Source organism: Antechinus flavipes, chromosome 1 (genome assembly GCF_016432865.1).
Source record: "Antechinus flavipes isolate AdamAnt ecotype Samford, QLD, Australia chromosome 1, AdamAnt_v2, whole genome shotgun sequence".
Classification (NCBI taxonomy): domain Eukaryota; kingdom Metazoa; phylum Chordata; class Mammalia; order Dasyuromorphia; family Dasyuridae; genus Antechinus; species Antechinus flavipes.
The window spans coordinates 105,431,066-105,448,980 of NC_067398.1; the positions used below are offsets into that span (position 1 = coordinate 105,431,066).

At 31.2% G+C, this 17,915-nt stretch overlaps 1 protein-coding gene across 18 annotated transcripts in view; it reads left to right on the plus strand.

Moving 5' to 3' along the window:
• PTPRD (protein tyrosine phosphatase receptor type D) overlaps window positions 1–17,915 on the plus strand; it is a 2,844,105-nt gene that overhangs the window by 1,244,555 nt on the left and 1,581,635 nt on the right. For 2 of the 18 annotated variants that reach the window (XM_051987374.1, XM_051987381.1), the window contains exon 6: window positions 361–388. The exons of the other annotated variants lie outside the window; for them this stretch is intronic. The gene's annotated coding sequence lies outside the window, so the exon portion shown is untranslated. The remainder of the gene's footprint in view (window positions 1–360; window positions 389–17,915) is intronic. 18 annotated transcript variants of the gene reach the window in all.

A 17,915-nucleotide genomic window follows, 5' to 3' on the forward strand; every position in this document is an offset into this window, starting at 1 on the left:
TCACAATTGCCTCTGCAGAAAAAAAAAAGAAGAAGAAGAAAGAAAAGGAAAGATCCATCACAATTGATTATCATATAATCTTGTGATTATCACATAATCTGTTCTCTTCGTTCTACTTACTTCACTTAGTATCAGTTCATGTGTAACATCAGGCCTTTCTGAAATCAGCCTACTGATCACTTCTTATGGAAAATAAAAACAATATTCTATTACATTCATATACAACAACTTGTTTAGCCATTCCCCAACTGATGGACATCCACTCAGTTTCTAGTTCCTTGCCACTACAGAAAAGACTGTGACAAACATTTTTTCACTCATGGGTCCTTTTCACTTTTTTATGCTCTCTTTGGGATACAGACCCAGTGAAGACACTGCTGGATTAAAGGTATGCATGTTTTGATAGCTTTTTGAACATAGTTCCAAATTTTTTTTCTAGAATTGTTTGATCAGTTCACACTACCACCAGTGATATATTAGTGTTCCAGTTTTCCCACATCCCTTCCTCTTTTCTGTCATTTTAGCCAATCTGAGAGGTTTGAAATGTTACCTCAGAGTTGTCTTAATTTGTATTTCTCTAATCAATAGTGATTTAGAAATTTTTCATATGATGAAAACGGCTTTAATTTCTTCATCTGAAAATTGTCTGTTCATATCCTTTTGCTATTTGTCACGTGGGTAATAGTTTTTATTCTTATAAATTTGAGTCAATAATCTATATATTTTAAAGCTAAGGCTTTTAGCAAAAACACTGAATTAAAAAAAAAATTCCTAACTTTCTGGTTGCTTTCTAATCTTTACTGCATTGTTTTTATTTGTGCAAAAACTTTTTTTATTTAATATAATCAAAATTTTCCATTTTGTATTCATAATGTTCTCTAGTTCTTCTTTGGTCATGAATTCCACTTTCTTCACAAGTCTGAGAGGTGGACAATCCCTTATTCTTCTAATTTGCTTATAGTATTACCCTTTATGTCTAAATCATGAACCCATTTAAACCTTATCTTGGCATTGGGTGTTAGAAAACATCTTTCTTATCCCCTTGTTTCTAAAAAGGAAGAGAATAAAAGTAAAAAAAATAAATTGTTAATTTTTGTTATATTGTCATTTATTTTTTATTAAGATTAAGAATTTTTTTTTAAATATGGAGATTTTAGTTCATTAAATACTTAGGGAAAATTTCCCAACTACTTGTGGGACTATAAATCAAAATTGTATATGTGTGTGTGTGTGTGTGTGTGTGTATTTCCATTATTGCAAGCACTTATATATTATATTGTTTACTGCTCAGTTACTGGAGAATATTAGGGTAATTTATGGATCATAACCTAGCTAAATAATGTGCTAAAATATCAGCTTGAAAAGTAGATTCTATTATTGCTCAGGAAATTAGTTCCTCTTTAATAAGAACTGATGGGAAAATACTGGAAAGTTGTATGGCTGGAATTAGACTTGAACCAGCATCTCATATTATATTTCCCTAAATTCATGATCATTTTATGACACAGCACTAAAGATCATGCCATAAAAATATAGAAAAGTAGATCAAATACTTTTTGCAGCTGTAGTTAGGAGAGGAATTCTTAACCAAAATATATAGACAAATATAAAATTATAATTATAAAACACTAAACTTAAAATGATATTAAATGAATGTTGCAAAATTATATAGTTGGCCCAAAAGAAGAGATACTCCAACTCCCCTTCTTTGTAGAGATGGGACATCAATGAATATAGAACATTATATATATGTCAGATTTTTTTTCCCAATGCCTTCATGAGTTTTGTTGATTCTTCCCTCTTCTTCCTTAAGGATTTTAAAATCCTTATCATCAAGGATGATTCTCTGGGAGGGGGAGAGGAAAAGATGCAGGCTAGAATCTAAGTAACATCAAAATGAAGTGATTAAAAAATTAAAAATATATATATATATATTTAAAAAGAAAAGAGTATTTTTATGCTTTCAAAATGTTGACAACTATTTTTGTATCTCAATGCATCTCAAACATGCAAACAGAAAATGAAAATGATAAATTTTTCTAGCGAGTCAGTCAATATTTAGATGCTGTCCTTAGTGTTGTAGGGCATACAAATAAAAATATTGAGACATTTTCTATTTCCACTCCCCTTTCTGGTAATTGAATTATTAATTGATCTTAGATAATTGTCCATTGTATTCTTAATGGAATATACATATGTATATGCATATACATGCATATATTTCTTTCTTCTTCAGGAAAAGAAGATCTGAATGTATTAAAATTTCCCTTGGCAGGCCATTTTACTTAGTTTTGCCAGATAATTTTAGGGGAAAGTGAGCCAGATTGAGAAAGTTAATCTTTTGTTATATAGGAGCCTTCCTGGCATTCTTGAAATCATGCCATGGAGTTAACTCTCTGCTGAGCTGCTTGTTTTTAAGTCCTGTGGAAGAGAACTAACATCCCGGAGAAATCTAAGTCACTTGCCAATTCCTGGCCTAAATTTCTTGAACAAATCCACTGTGTTGATTTGGGTGGAATTTATCTATCTACATATTTCTTATGAATAATGGCAAGACTTTCCAGTAAGTCTCATAAAATTACCTCTGAACTTTGTCTATTCCCTAGATAAAAAGTCTTTTAACACTCATTTGCCCTTCCCCATAATATTTGCTTAGGCTGTTCTTATTAAATGAGTTAGCATATGTAAGAATGAAACAAAAATTGCCACTGATTTAGGGAATTTACAGAAAGTATTTCTGGGAGACATTATTAGAGCAAATCATTTAGAAAAATATGGGGGAAAAGGTTTGGCATAAAAACCCAATGGATTGTGCTAGCTAGGATTGAGTGTATAAGGACAATCAAGTTTGGTGTTTCAGGGTATGAGCTCATCATTACCTTAGGTCAGGAAGAAATTTTCCCCTATGGTATATTGTGCTGCACAATTAAGTACTTTATGGAGGGTTTATGATCTGTCCTACTCTGAAGCATCTAACATAGGCTATAAGAAAGAAGATACTAGACCTTCGTTTGTTCTGCTATGACAGTTCTTATGTCCCCAGGTCAATGTCTATTCCATATATCTTTCATGTTGTATTTCAAGAAAAACAAAATAATGCCAAGAACCCAAAGATAAAGCTCATGGAAAAGGATTCTATTAAACTAAAACATTAAAATTAAAAAAAAAAAGTGATGGACTTACAGTTAATTTGTCTGATAATTTTGGTTTTCTTTTCTTTCTTGTTTAATTATGTGTGTTATATAGGGCTGGTCTCAGACATTGTGACCCTGAACAAGTTAACTCTATTTGCTTCATTTGTAAATTGGACTGAAGAAGGAAATGGCACATCACTCCATTATCTTTGCAAAAATAAATTCCAAAAAGAGGTTATAGAGTCAGATATAATTTAAATGACTGAACAACAACAAATGTATGTGTAAATGTATATAGATAGATAGATATAAATATGCATACATCCATATAGCACATAACATCATTAAAATTATCTTGATGTTTATAATGAATATGCATATACATATATATGTGTGTGTGTGTGTGTATACACATTTAAAATGTATATTTTTATTAAGGAATGAAACTGAGGAAATTTTATTAAGGAATGAAATAAGGAATTGCTGCAGTTCATCTCTTCATAATGCTGAGAATTTTAATCATTTGGGATGGAAGTTTTTTTTTTTTTAATGTGTTATTCAATTTTTAAAAATATAACAGTGATCCTAATTATTTTTTTTTCATAAATGATGCCAGATCATTATTATAAACATCAAATTTATTTTATTTTTAATAATATTCTGTGTTTTAATATAGTGATACTCTCAGAGCCAGTTGAGGCATCTAGGCCTATTTGTGCTATGTAACAAATGGACTATGTTTTGCCTTTTTTTTTTTCCTTCTTGCTTTAGACAATACATACCACATTCTTCTTCCCTAAATTATAACCTCATTTAATTTATTTCTTCCAATCTATCAGCTGTAAAATCAGAGCCAAGCAAACTGGTTAGGGTCATAGGACCATAGATATATAGAAGAGAGGTTCTGAGGCCCAGATAGATAAATGATCATCCATGGTTTCTAAAATAGTGAAATAGCTGAGCCAGGATATGACTTCAGATCTCTGACTCCATAGCCAGTGCTCTTTCCATTGTATTATGAAAATATGGACCAACAATGAGTAAAATACTTGAGCATTAGTACTTCTTTAAAACATTGTCTAATTGGATAGCTGAACTTGCTGGATAAGTGACCTCCATTTAATTAATTGACTAGCATTTATAAATGGCTTACTATATTATAGGTCATATGTTTCAGATAAATAATATGTTATTCACTGTTTGTATACATTTGCATAGAAAATTTTATTCTCGAGAAGGAAAAGTAGCTATGAGTAATAAGTAGGATATTTGGCTAAGAATGAAAAACTCAAGTTCACATCCTAGCACTGATATTACTAACTATATACTGTGGAGTAAGTGAATTTACTATTCCCAATATCAGTTTGGTAATAACTGAAGTTGAAATACTAATACTCAAAGTACCCATCTTATGAAGATATAAAACTATAGCAGAGTAGATAGAGCAAGTGACATAGAGTTAAGAAATGTTTCACTTAAATTTCTGCCTCAGACATGTAGTAATTGTATTATCCTAGACAATTCACTTATCTTTGCCTAATTTACTTTCCTCATCTATAAAACAGAATTACCTACCTCCCAGGATTATTATAAAGAACATATAAAATAATATTTGCAATGTTCTTTGCAAAACAAACCAATATATAAATGTTAGCTATTATTAATGTGAACATTTGTATAAAATGTTTTGCAAACTTTGAGATACATGCCAATAACTACATATGCATAATCTATATCAAATTGCTTGCCTTCCCAATGAGGGGATTGGATATGGAGAAGGGAGAGACACTGGAACTCAAAAGTTTTAAAAAATTAATGTTAAAAGATTTTTTTTTCATGTAACTAGGGGAAAATGAATTACTGAATAAAAGAGATATGTCATTTATTGTACAGTATTGTTTTATAATCAATATAATACTTTATAGCAATAATATGTAGCACTGTGGCATAATAGAAAATGTTTGCCCCTAAAAGAGATCTAGGTAAAAACTCATTATTAATACTTCTTATCAATATGATTCTGAGCCCATTGTTTTAAGTTTTCTATGCCCCATTTACTTTTCTGTAAAATGTGAACAACAGTAAATCATAGTTGTTATGAGGAGAATGCATGTAAAGCAAAGCATTATAAAAAGGAAAGTGCTTTTCATAATTAAATTTTAAATAATATATATGTATAGCTATGAAATATTAAATAAGTTGAATTTATATGTTTATATATTTAAGCATCATGTGCATAAACTGTTTTTGTTTAAAAAAAGAAAACTTAAAACTGAGTTCTGATGATGATAAGTCTGCAGATTCCTGCTATTGGCATTACTAGCAGAATTAAAGGACAATATAGTAATTAGGAAAATAAACCTTTCAAAGTTGTTACCTGTCTGGCTACATGGTATTGCAAAGTAGCCATTATAATGTAGCCTAGGGTTGAATAAAAATGGATTCCTTTGTAACAGCAAATTAGCAGAAGCCTGCACATTTTTTCCTGATGGTGTCTTTGATCCAAGACAGTGGCCTGGTGAAATTCCAATTTTATAACCCTAACCTTCCTTTCATCATGTTCTAAGTGGGTTCTGTAATATTCTACCAACATCAAAGAAAAAATAAAAAGTTCATGAATAATAAAAATGACCAAAATACCACTCAAATAGATCTTCTATTGAGAATGCTAATAGTTTATAAGGTATTCATAAAGAAGCAGAAAGAGGAGCCTAATTTGTCATTACCACCTCAAATACCATGTATCCTTCGTTAATAGTTCATCAAAAACAAGTACGATTATGGGGGGTAAAACTGATGGCATATCAAAGACTGAAATGTTTTCAGCATAGAAAACACTAAGTTCTTACCATTAGCTTTCTCTAATGTTCTTTAGTTTTTGCTAAGCAAATTCCCAAGATTGTATTTAAATTGTCCCTTTCCATCAATACATTATATTGAGGTGCTAAGTACATATGGAACACTCCACAATGGGTATCTACTGGAAGTGTTTTTTACCAAGAAAAATCTGTCTCCTAATGAGAAACTAACACCCAAAGACAGTAACATGTTATAGTTAGCAAGGCTGCTTGCCTAATAGGTGTAATAGGTGACTGGCTGAATGGTATGACTTTAGAAGGACCATCTGAAATCCATAAATTACCACTTTGCTGGCTTATTGATACATGAAATTTCTTTCATGTGAAATATTCCTCTCGTTTGATAGAGATGAGACATAAAAAAAAAAAATCCCTCTCTACTTTGCTTATTGAATTAATTCATATGACAACTTAAATAATTGATTTAGATACTATCAAGAAAATAAGATTTTGGTGTGACAAAGGAGAATGAAAAGAGAGCACAAAGGCATTGAGAACCTAAAACACACTTATAAAATTGTGAATACATTGGAGTGTGGGAAAGAGGAAGCTATGGACGCACAAATCAAACTTTGACTCCTTCGCCATTTTATTTAGGATTGAGTCTTCATTGTTGAGGTGAAATTAAGGCATTAATAATAATAACTTTAAAATATCCATAATATTCACCTATATGATTTTATTTGTACTTCATAAGTATATTATGAATCAAATAAATCCTAATAGTATCTACTATAGAGGTGAGGAAACTGAGTCTCAGAGGGATGACATAATGATTAAATAAATATAAAAGCGAAATTAGTATTTATTTGGTCTGAAATAAGAGATGATGTTATGACATGTTGGGGGGAAAGCCCAGAACTGAAATATCATTGCTGTCAAATAACATATCACTTAAATGAAAAATGAAGTATATTGTGAGCCAAGAACAGACTGAAAATACATAATTTTCTGAAATTATAGCTAGAATTATCTAACTAGTTTTAAGTTGAAATGTATTAAAATACCTCCATGTAATTATTATCTCATTGATATAAATAGTCTTTCCAAAGAAGCAGATTACCATCCATTCTTTATGAGTTTTGTCTATGTTCTCCTTTATAAATTTGCCACATGGTGCTATATTTCATGCAGTAGATGTTTTTCTTTAGTCTTTTGAGCATGGTATTAATCCATCTTTCAATTAGCTATCCTTTCCTCATGTTACATGACAGATTCATACTTTCTCCCCAGGCATACATTTCCCAGATGGCTTCTTTTAGTCTTCTATGTAACAAATATTTGTAAATTGTTGAAAAATGTTAACTTCCTTCATGATTCTCTTCATTACTCCTTTGATAATCTGCAATTTCATTCCTTCATATAGCATAATATTTCATCACTTGTAGACATAGGTTATCATTAATTAATAATATTAATGATAGCCCTTTCACAGAGAAGCTTGAAGACAGGAAAAGTTTAGTGCATTTTCTCCAAAACAACCCATTCGTCTCTATTTTTAAAAATTCAATTTAAAGTCCTAATATTGCACATACTCATAGACCATCTCCATAAACTGACCATCCAGCAACATATTATGCTAAATACCTTCATACTCTAAAATGTTTGATCATGTACCTCATCATTATTTTTAACTTGTAAACTATAGAAGTGTACTTCTCTCCTATAATTATGTATATTATAAAATTGATAAATCCAGGCTAGCTCTCTAGAGGCCTCAGGATCAGCCAGAATCAAGATAAGCAAAAGTCCTTGGTCTTTAGGGGGAGGAGTGAAAGAGACAAGCAAACTAAGAGGAGTTTTGCCAAAGATCTCTTCTGGATTCTGAAGTCCAGAATCCCCACCTTTTTCCTTCTCATCCTGCCATCAAGTGAGTCTTGCCTCTCTCATCCCACCCTCTAATCCTTGCCTACCATTATCTTAACATCAAACATTGAGCCAGCACCAAACAATGAGAAGAACCATTTATCCAAAATATATGCTAATAGAGTCATTGTCTCATATCAAATAGGTAATTAGCCTTAAGTGCTCAGTTGTCTAATTCAAGTACACCTTTTCATAGTTTCAGCCCTTTACATTAAATATTACTAGAGAGGAAAGTAACATATAGATAGAATAGCACTGTCCTAAAAATCCTTTTGGCATTTAGGTGGATGATGGATTGAAATGAGCAGAAACTTAAAACTGGGTGACTTAGTAGGAAACTGTTTCAATATTATAGGCAGGACTTGATTCGTATTTGTGTAAGTAAAAATATTTGTGAGGATATATGAAAAATATTTTTGAGGTAAAAATTATAAGATTTAAAATTGATAGTGTTACAAGGTGAAAGGGAGGAGCCAAAGATGATACCAAGGTTTGGAATGTGAGTGACTAGAATGATATTAGTCCATTTAACACAGGTAAAAAGATTAAATAATTGGCTTAGAGAGGAAAGAAAATGAGTCCTATTTTGGATACATTGTAGAATTTGAGAGTTAGATGGTCTTAGTAGCCATCTAGTATAACTCACAAACTAAAGAAATAGACATTATTCCATGCCTAAAATTATACCATACTCAGCCTCTGCTTGAATATCTGCATGGAAGAAGATACTTCCAGATACAGCCTATTCAAATTTGGGCCAGTTCATATTATTTTAGTCATTTGTCTCTGTTAGTCACACCATTTCCCAATTTCATTTACTTAGTTCATTGTGCTAATTAGTATTTAAGAAATAGAAATTCTCTTTATTTACTTATTTAATATTTTTCTCCAGTTACATTCAAAATATTTTTTGCATTTGTTTTTACAATTTTTGAATTCTATGTTCTCTCCCTTATCTCTGCCCTCAATTAAGAACATGTGAAGTCATGCCATCCTGAGGAAGTAAAGAACCCTCAAGAAAAATTAAGTTAAAAAGAAAGAGAGAGATAGAGACAAAAATAGAGAATGCTTCAATCTGTATTCAGACACAATCATTGCTTTCCCTGGATATGCATAGGATTTTTTATCCTAAATCCTTCAGAAAAGTCTTGGATAATTGTACTACTGAGAATAACAAAATTGTTCACAGCTGGCCATCCCAGAACGTTGCTATTGCTTTGTATACAATATATTTCACTGTTTTTGGAGAACTTTCCAGACTTTTTTTCCTTGAGAGCATCCTGCTCATCATTTCCTAGAGAACAGTAATATTTCATCACAAACACATACTACAGTTTATTGAGCCATTTTCCACTTAATGGACATTCCCTCAATTTCTCTCTTTTTTTTTTTTTTTTTTGTCTTGAGAAGAGCACTGCTTTGAATATTTTTTTGTACATATAGGTCATTTTCATTTTTTTTTTCAAATCTCTTTTGATATTCATGCCTAGTAGTGTTGTTAGGTCAAAGGATAGGAATGGATTTGTAGCTCTTTGATCATTTATCAGTTGGGGCATGACATTATGATTTTTTTTTTATAAATTTAAGTCAGGTTCCTCTATATTTGAGAAATGAGGTCTTATCAAAGAAACTGCTTTTAATTTTTTTTTTTTTTTACAATTACTATTGCTATTGTATTTCCTCCCATTTATTCTTTCTCTCCTTTGAAACTGCCCCTCCTCAAAAGTGTTTTACCACTCTCTCCCCCAATATGCCCTCTCTTTTATCACCCTGCCCCCTCCCATATCCCTTGCCCCTCTTATTTTCCTGCAGGTTGACAGATTTCTATACTCCTATTGACTATGTATGTTAAGAAATAAAAATTCTTCACCTGTGTTTGTCCTGAACTCTTTAGGTAGTCAAATGAAGCTTAAGTACTTCTTTTCAAAATAATATTTTTAAAATGTTTAACATAGAATAAGATTACAAAGGAAACCAATTACATTGAAATAAAGATTTACTATTTTCTCATTGAAATTCACCAACTCCCTTAAATCTAGGAATTTATTCACTAAAGATCGAAAACTTCCTTTTAAAGGGATTTGGACTCACTTTAGTTGCTTTTTTTCTATAGTCTGGCCTTTTACACACAAATGCTGTTTCTCTTTCAGTGCTTGCTTTCTTTTTTTTTTTTTATCAGAATGTAGAGAAAGTATTATTACTTCTAAATTATCTCTCTGCAACCCCAACATATTTATTGACAAAGAAGATATACCCAAGGTAATTTTGTCTTCCAACCTTAAAAAAAAATGTTCAAAGAGGTCCAGATGGAGCAAATTTTGTTATAAAGATCATCAGTTTGATCCTTGTATAGTCATTGTATACTACTATACTTGATTATTATCAACACAGGGAAAGACTTTTTGGTTTACAGCCATTAATTAATTTATACTTCTCTTACAAAGTAGACATTTCACGACTGAGGTACACAAAAGTTTCTCTTTTAAAGAATGAGAAATAGACATCTTCAATATGTTAATTCTACTAAAATGAATGAGATCAGGGGAAGTTAGATGGTGCAGTGGATAAAGTACTTAGTTTGGTGTCAGGAGGACCTGCGTTCAAAGACACTTAACACTTACTATTTGTGTGACCCTCAGAAAAAAAAAACACACACAACTCAATTGGCTCTCAAAAAAAATGAAACAATAAAATGAATGAGATCAGATTTTTTCTTGGTTTTGTTTTATTGATATGCCTTATTTGTTGCTGCATTACAAATATTTACAACTTTAATCCCCATTGTATGATAAAATTTTGGAATTTTATTTTATTTTGGAATGCTTATTAATTCTTTCTAATAAAGTAGGATTGTTATGTAACATTACTATAATGACTTCATCTGACAATGCATGCAGCACTTCAAACCCTATAGTATGCACATGCATAAATGTATATATGTCCCTCTATTTTTTAATTAACAGAAATATATTTTCATCTGGTATTTCATAAATAAGATGATACCACTTATGACTACTCTTTTGAAAATTTACTTAATTGAATCTAAAAAAGATACCATAAAGTAGAGTAGAAATAATCATGGACTTAAAATCAGAAGATGTGAAATTAAATTCAGTTATAACACTTAGAAATGTGTGAATGTGACCATATCACTTGACCTTTCTGGGTATCAATTCCTTCACCTGTAAATAATTTGTATTGTCTCGTAGAGTTGCTGTGCTTTGTAGAATTGTTCAATAGATTGAAAGATTTGTAATTTCCTACAGCTTCTATCTGTAATTTGGAGAGTTCCCTGAACTAGCATGGTTAAATGACTAGCCCATGGTCATACAGCATGTGAGGGTGAAAGGAAGGTATGAATGCAGATATTCCCAGCTATCCATTGATAAATATTCTCCAAAATAAAAGCAAGACTCCAAAACATTTCTTCATTATCTCTCTGTAAAACCTAAAACAGTATAAAAATACATATTATGGAATTATTAATAACTGTATGATCAAAAGTGAAATCATAATACCTGAGGACAACAACATAGGAGACAATCGAGCATTATCAAAGTTAATTGCTAAATCTCAGAAAATTATGGTTGCAGGGAAGAGTTGATTAAATGAAAAGAAATACACACACACACACACATAAAACAAAGTATTTTCAAAATGTGAGTATATGACAAATTTCATTTCAAGTAGGAAAGTATATTCATATTTTATTACTCTAATGTAGAGAAAAAAAGAATATACCTCAAAAGAAATAGTTCTCTTCACTCCAAACTCTATAAATAGGCATAACAAAAAGAATATAGATTAGTAGGCTCTTTGCTGCTATTTTTCCCTCCATGTAAGTCGAATAAGCCAGTGAGCTCTGAGTGGGTTTTCTCATTATATTTTAAAATTGAATTGTACAAAAGAACATATTGACAAAAACAAAACAGAACAAAAAAGTGAGTGTTTGTTAGAAAAATTCCCAATAAGCTATTTCTCTGAGAAATATTGTTACATCTCTATCAGATAGAAAGGTTCTATATCATTCTTCTTTAGAATTCCTGACTTTACTCCTTGAAAGCCTCATAACTATTGTTTAATTCCTATGGAGAAGGAATCGTGTATGAAACAAATATTTGGTACACAAATACTAACTCTTTTAAGTATTTGCATTAGGATCAACTTTCAGAATCTTGTTACCTTTAAAATATCCTTTAATCTTGGAAAACAAAAATAACAGATCCCAGGCTATATTTTTGAGAAATAGTTATGTAAATATTTCTCTGGTATTACATATAATTTTTATATTAAAGGATGAAATACAGTAGTATTTATTCACCAATTTTTAAACAGATGCTTCTTCCACACCTTAAATTGTCTTGAAATGCTTTAATTTTTCAACCCAGTGAAGCAAGCTTTTAGTTTTACTTCATGCAAAGGTGTTAACACTCCAGTGTGATGAAAATTAGAAGAGGGGAAAGAAAGGAAGTAAGCATTTATTTTGTGTCTACTATGTGCCAGACACTGTACTAAGCATTTTATAAATGTTATCTCACTTGATCCTCACAATAACCATTGTGAGGTAAATGTTGTTACCTTGGACATCCTACTTTTCAGTTATGTTTATTTTAGAAACTGATTCTAGTGCTATTTTCAGGACCAATTTGATTTCTAGTAAATGAAATATCTTTGAGTGACCTATTTCTAAGATAATTTCAGAAGTATGTGTCTTTATACTGTCTATAGAATAAGTGAAATAACTTAGTGACAGAAGGTGCCAATGAGATTAAAATAGATGGATTCCTTATTCAGAAATGGATAAAAATTTTGAAATTCCTTTCAACTTTGAGAATATGTGATTTAACTATTTTGATTTGTATGCTCAGCCCTAAACACAGTACATGGCTCATAATATGCATTTAATGTGTGTTGACTAAATGAAATAATAAATAAGACTTGAAGGATTATCAATGTGCAAGCTCCCATGCTTCTGATGCCAACATATTTTGAAAGCAAGAACTTGTCACGTCAAGACCTGAAATAAGAAAGAACCTTATTCTTTTGCATTTAATGCCAATCTACTTCTAACAAAATAATTAAGAAAGTGGAAAAATCTCTAGTGATCTCTGAAGAAATGTATCTCCTCCTCCTGTAGAATGATATAACTTATTAGGGCATCAATGCTTTGCAATGAGTTCCTATCCTTAACTGCCATAGCAATAGCTTGATTCTGATAAATCACCATAGATTTAAGATTTTAAGAAGCATCCAGAATTGGATAAAAAGTCAAAAAATAAATTTGACTCATATGGTCCAAATTCCATTTCCTTTCTTCCTGCCTTTTTCTTTACTTCTTTTCTTACTTCTTTCCTTCTTTCTCTTTCTTTTCTTTGTGTTTCCTCTTTTCTTTCCTTTTCTATTCCATATTTTTCTCTACTTTCTTATTTTTCTATCTCTTCTTTCCTTTTCTTTCCCTTTTCTTTCTCTTCTTTCTTTTTCTCCTTCCACCTTTCTTTTTTTATTTCTATTCTTTCTTTTTCCTTTTCTTACTATTTATTCTTCCTTCTGTTCTTCCATCTTTCCAGAAATTTAATTTAAGGTAATTCCTTAACCTTCCTTCTGCAGTTAACCAGTGGCCATCCTAGATAATTTGTGGTATCTCTTATAAGCTAGAATCAAGGTAACATAATGTTAAACCTTCTTAAATGAAGTCATGATAATAGATTAGAATTACATCAATGATGAAAATTTTCTCAGAGAATAAATCTTGTCAGGAGGCCCAGAAATAAAGAGAATCATTTAACCAGAAAAGTTAAAAATCTATAAAATAAGAAGAACTTCATGGGTTTATTGTGAGAATCCATTATGATAAATATAGGCAAAAGACTTTACAAACTTAAAGTATTTTAGAAACTTTAAAAATCTATTATTGTAATCATTATCATTACCAGTTCTATCTTCTCTCTTTACCATTTAATATTTTAAGTGAGAGCATACCAACGCAGATGACAGGATGTCACCTGTTGCCATTTTGCCCTATCATCTACCCCCTCTCCATTCTTTCTTCCAAACACAACCTTTATCTTAAACTTGGATAGATGGAGTAAAGGAGGATATCACCATTCCTAATTAGTCCAATAGTTTTAAAATATATCTTCCAAAAAGTCATAAGAATAAATGTAATTACTGCTAACAATATGCTATAGCTATAATATTATACTGAAAAGAAATACTTAAATCTTTCTATTTCAGGGTATAGTGGTAGAAACTTTGAAGGAAGAACCTTTTGAAAATCATTTCCTTATAATACATAAATCTTCTTGTTAAAATTGATGATTTTGGCAGTATTACTTTGCTGATTGTGAATTTAAACAAAGGTAATCATTGTGGTAGAATATTGAACTGCCAATGATTCTCAGAGATACAATTCTTTACCATATAATGGTTAAAATTAAGACAAAAACTGCACCATAATAAAACAGCTATTTTAGAGAAAGAGGTGTTGTATTTTGCATCTCATGATATTATTTGAAGAAGAATGATTTAATATGTTGGTAAGAGAAGTTTTTGGTAGAAAACTCATTCTTTTATAAAACAATGGCATTTTGAGAGAGGAAAAAAACTAAGAGATTTTCATGATTTTTTTTCAATTCAGAAAAAAATTCATCAGAAATCTTTTTTTTTCTCCTGTTTTCTAAAATACATTTAAGAGGCAAGGCAAAATGAATTCCCTAAGGGGAAAACTCAATAAGTAAAGAAAGATCCTGTCCTTTCTCAGAAATTGCTGCTCCCTAGTAGCACTTTGGGTTGTTCTTCATGAGGAAAATAGATTTTCTTTGATATAAACTCCTTAGTCTAACATCATCTCTAGGACTATGGGTAGAAATGAAAAAAAAAACTTTTTTTTTTTTCTCAAATGGTCCTAAGTCTACTGAATTCATTTGAGTCTTGTGATTGAAATCCTGTGTTAACTTTTGACATGAAGACCTAAAGCATTAGCCTCTTTCTGGATCAGGTTCTAGTAAGGAGAAGTAGCAGGCAACAGCACATAGGATATTTACTTGAAATTAGAAGAACCTGGATTCAAATCAAAGCTCAAACAGTTATTAGTTCTGTGTCAGTACTTGGCAAGTTATTACTCAACTTCTGTTTGCCTCAGTTTCCTTAATTGCAAAATGAAGATGATAATCATGCTACTTCTGAAAGCTTTAATGAAAATCAAATGAGATATTTGTTTAGCACAGCAATTGGCATATAGTAGTATGGTTGTACCTTTCTTTATTCCCTCTTCTTAAACTGTGTAGTACCCTTAGTATCCAGGATCTTGCTCTGAACAAAACTGATGTTTGGTAAATGTTCTTTGGATGAATCAATTGTGTGTGTGTGTGTGTGTGTGTGTGTGTGTGTGTGTGTGTGTGTGTAGATTTAAATTTAGAAGAGAACTTAATTTTTATTGCTCAAGAATCTCATTTTATAGATGTAGAAGAAAGCTGGAGCCCTAAGAGAAATAATTAGTCCGGGGTCACAGAACTAGCATGTCAGAGACTGGGACTTGACAACAGGTCTTATCCATCCTCACCCAGAATTCTATAACCAGTCAGACAATTTATTATGAATTATTTTTCTAGCATATCGTGTTTTGATCCTTAGGACTTTTTTTTCCCATTTATGTGTCAACTGAGCTTCTAAGACCCTGATGGGGTTAAAAAACTTTATCTCTTTTTCATCTTTGACTGCCAATCATCTAGCTTAAAGAAAGATTTCTAGAAGCTTAATGGTCTTTTTGCAAAACACTAGGAAAAATTTGAGCCTATCCTGTCACTTAGACAACTAATTACACCATTACATGCTGCAATTACAATTAAAGATTTTTAGCTGATGAAAGGCATGTTCACTGCATTCTCATTACCTGATATTTCCTCACCAACACTCAAGAGTATCATGATTTTGATGAAACAAAAACAACTCAAGAAGCTATATTTGTTCAGTAACATCAACAGAGTAGTTCAGGGAGCCCATTGCAATCCCCTTCTGCCCCATTGTGCAAGTCTACCAAGCTATTTAAAGCTGTAGCCACTATTACTGCTTTAGAGAATTGGCGGCTGCCAAATCACTACTTGTTTTTGCTGATACAACATGGTTCATGTAAACCATCACAATAGACTCATCACATATGGATTTTTTGGAGCTGAGCCCTTTGGCTTTGATGTGAAGTTTACTCAGGACAGAGAAATTAACCTGACTCACCACATTCTCAAGTCTAAATTTTCTTTGTAGACAAAAGAAATAGCCAACTTGAAAATACAAGAGATGTTTGGTATAGAAATATAAAAGAAGTTGGGCAGGTTAAAGTTTTGCTAAAGAATGTTTCTTATAGTGTGTACATAAAATTGAGGATACAAATGTTCATAAAATCCAGATTGGTGGGGGAGTATCTGTACATTGACCATCTTTTCAATTCTATTGAATTTTACCCTAATACAAAACACTCTGGAACAGAGCTTTATCTGTTCCCCTTTCCTTTGTAGTCCTATAAATAATTTTGCACTGCAGATGGTTCATAAGATCAGATATGAAGAGTTAAGAGGAAGAGTTAGGAGATGTCAGATAATCCAGGCTTCTTAAACATTTTCCACTTGTGACCATTTTTGTGTGAGAAAATTTTACATGATACCAGGTATGTATGTATATATATATATATATATATATATATATATATATATATATATATATATATATATATATAAAATATGCATATAAATTTCATGACCTCTACATTCAGATACAAAACCCCATGTGTAGCAACCCACAATTCAATAAGCAGGTATTTAATCTAAGCTCCTCATTTTGCAAATGAAAAACCTAAGGACAAGAGATGCTAGTTGAATTTCTCAAGGTAATTCAGTTATCAAGAAGCCAAGGGTTCATATTCAGTTTCTGTGATGACATTTTGGTGTAACCTGCAGGGCACCAAGATGCCTCTCTCACACAAATAGTTATAGTCTTCATTGGCATATAGAAAGAAAAGCATATAAGTATAAAATGAAGAGAAGCAGAAAGAGAAGCAAAAGAAGGAATTGAAGTGGAAGCAGAAGAGTGGGGTGATCTTTAAAGCAATGAAGAATAAGCAGAAAAACTGAACTTTCAATTTTATATAGGAACATTTGATTTAGTTTGCTATCATATAATTGTCTATTAGTTATAATCGTTAATGAGTGTGCAAGGAGAGAGAGAGCATGGATTTAGGCTATAGAGTAATGTGGATAAGTCAACAATACTTAATGCTTCTAAAGGATTTTAGTTTCCAAAATGGGTTTTGTTTGTTTTTTGTTTGTTTTGTTTGTTTGTTTTGTTTTGTTTTTCATTAAAATCCTATGAGATGGGGAGTAAATAATGCAAACTCTATTGACTTTCTAAGCTTTGGAAGATGCAATTGAATATGTATAATATTCCAGAAAAGAGCACAAAATTTGTATCTGGATTACATCCTGTAGGAAAAAAACAAGTAAATAACAACCTCTCTGTGCTTTAATTTTCTCATTTATAAAATAAATGGTGCAACTTTCTAAATTAGAGTTAAAAAACACAGACAGCAATACTCTCCAGAGCTGCAAAACAGATTAAAATATGATTGGAAAATATTTTAAATAGACAAAAATACATTAAGCATATATATTATTTCAAAAAAAAAAAAAAAGCTAAATCCATTTGAAGCCTACAGGATCCTTATATATGGATGAGTGGCCCTTATTTCTATTGACTTTGATGCCACTATCCTAGATGATCTTTAAAGATTCCCTCAAAAATGAAGTCTTTGATCTTATGTAATTTTGCATGTGAGTAGATATGTGTTAGTTATATTTAGTGAAATCACACTATAAAAACTTGATTCACAATAGTAAATTTGTTTTTTCTCCCATTATGTCATGTTATTCATCTTCTCTCTTCCATATTGGTAAAAAAACTCTACAGTTTTCAAACTCTCAGAGTGCAAAGTATTAAAGTGAGGATGGTGCCTTACTATAAATATGGAATATTTTATATCTGGCCCAGGGAAGAAAATTACTTGTCATAG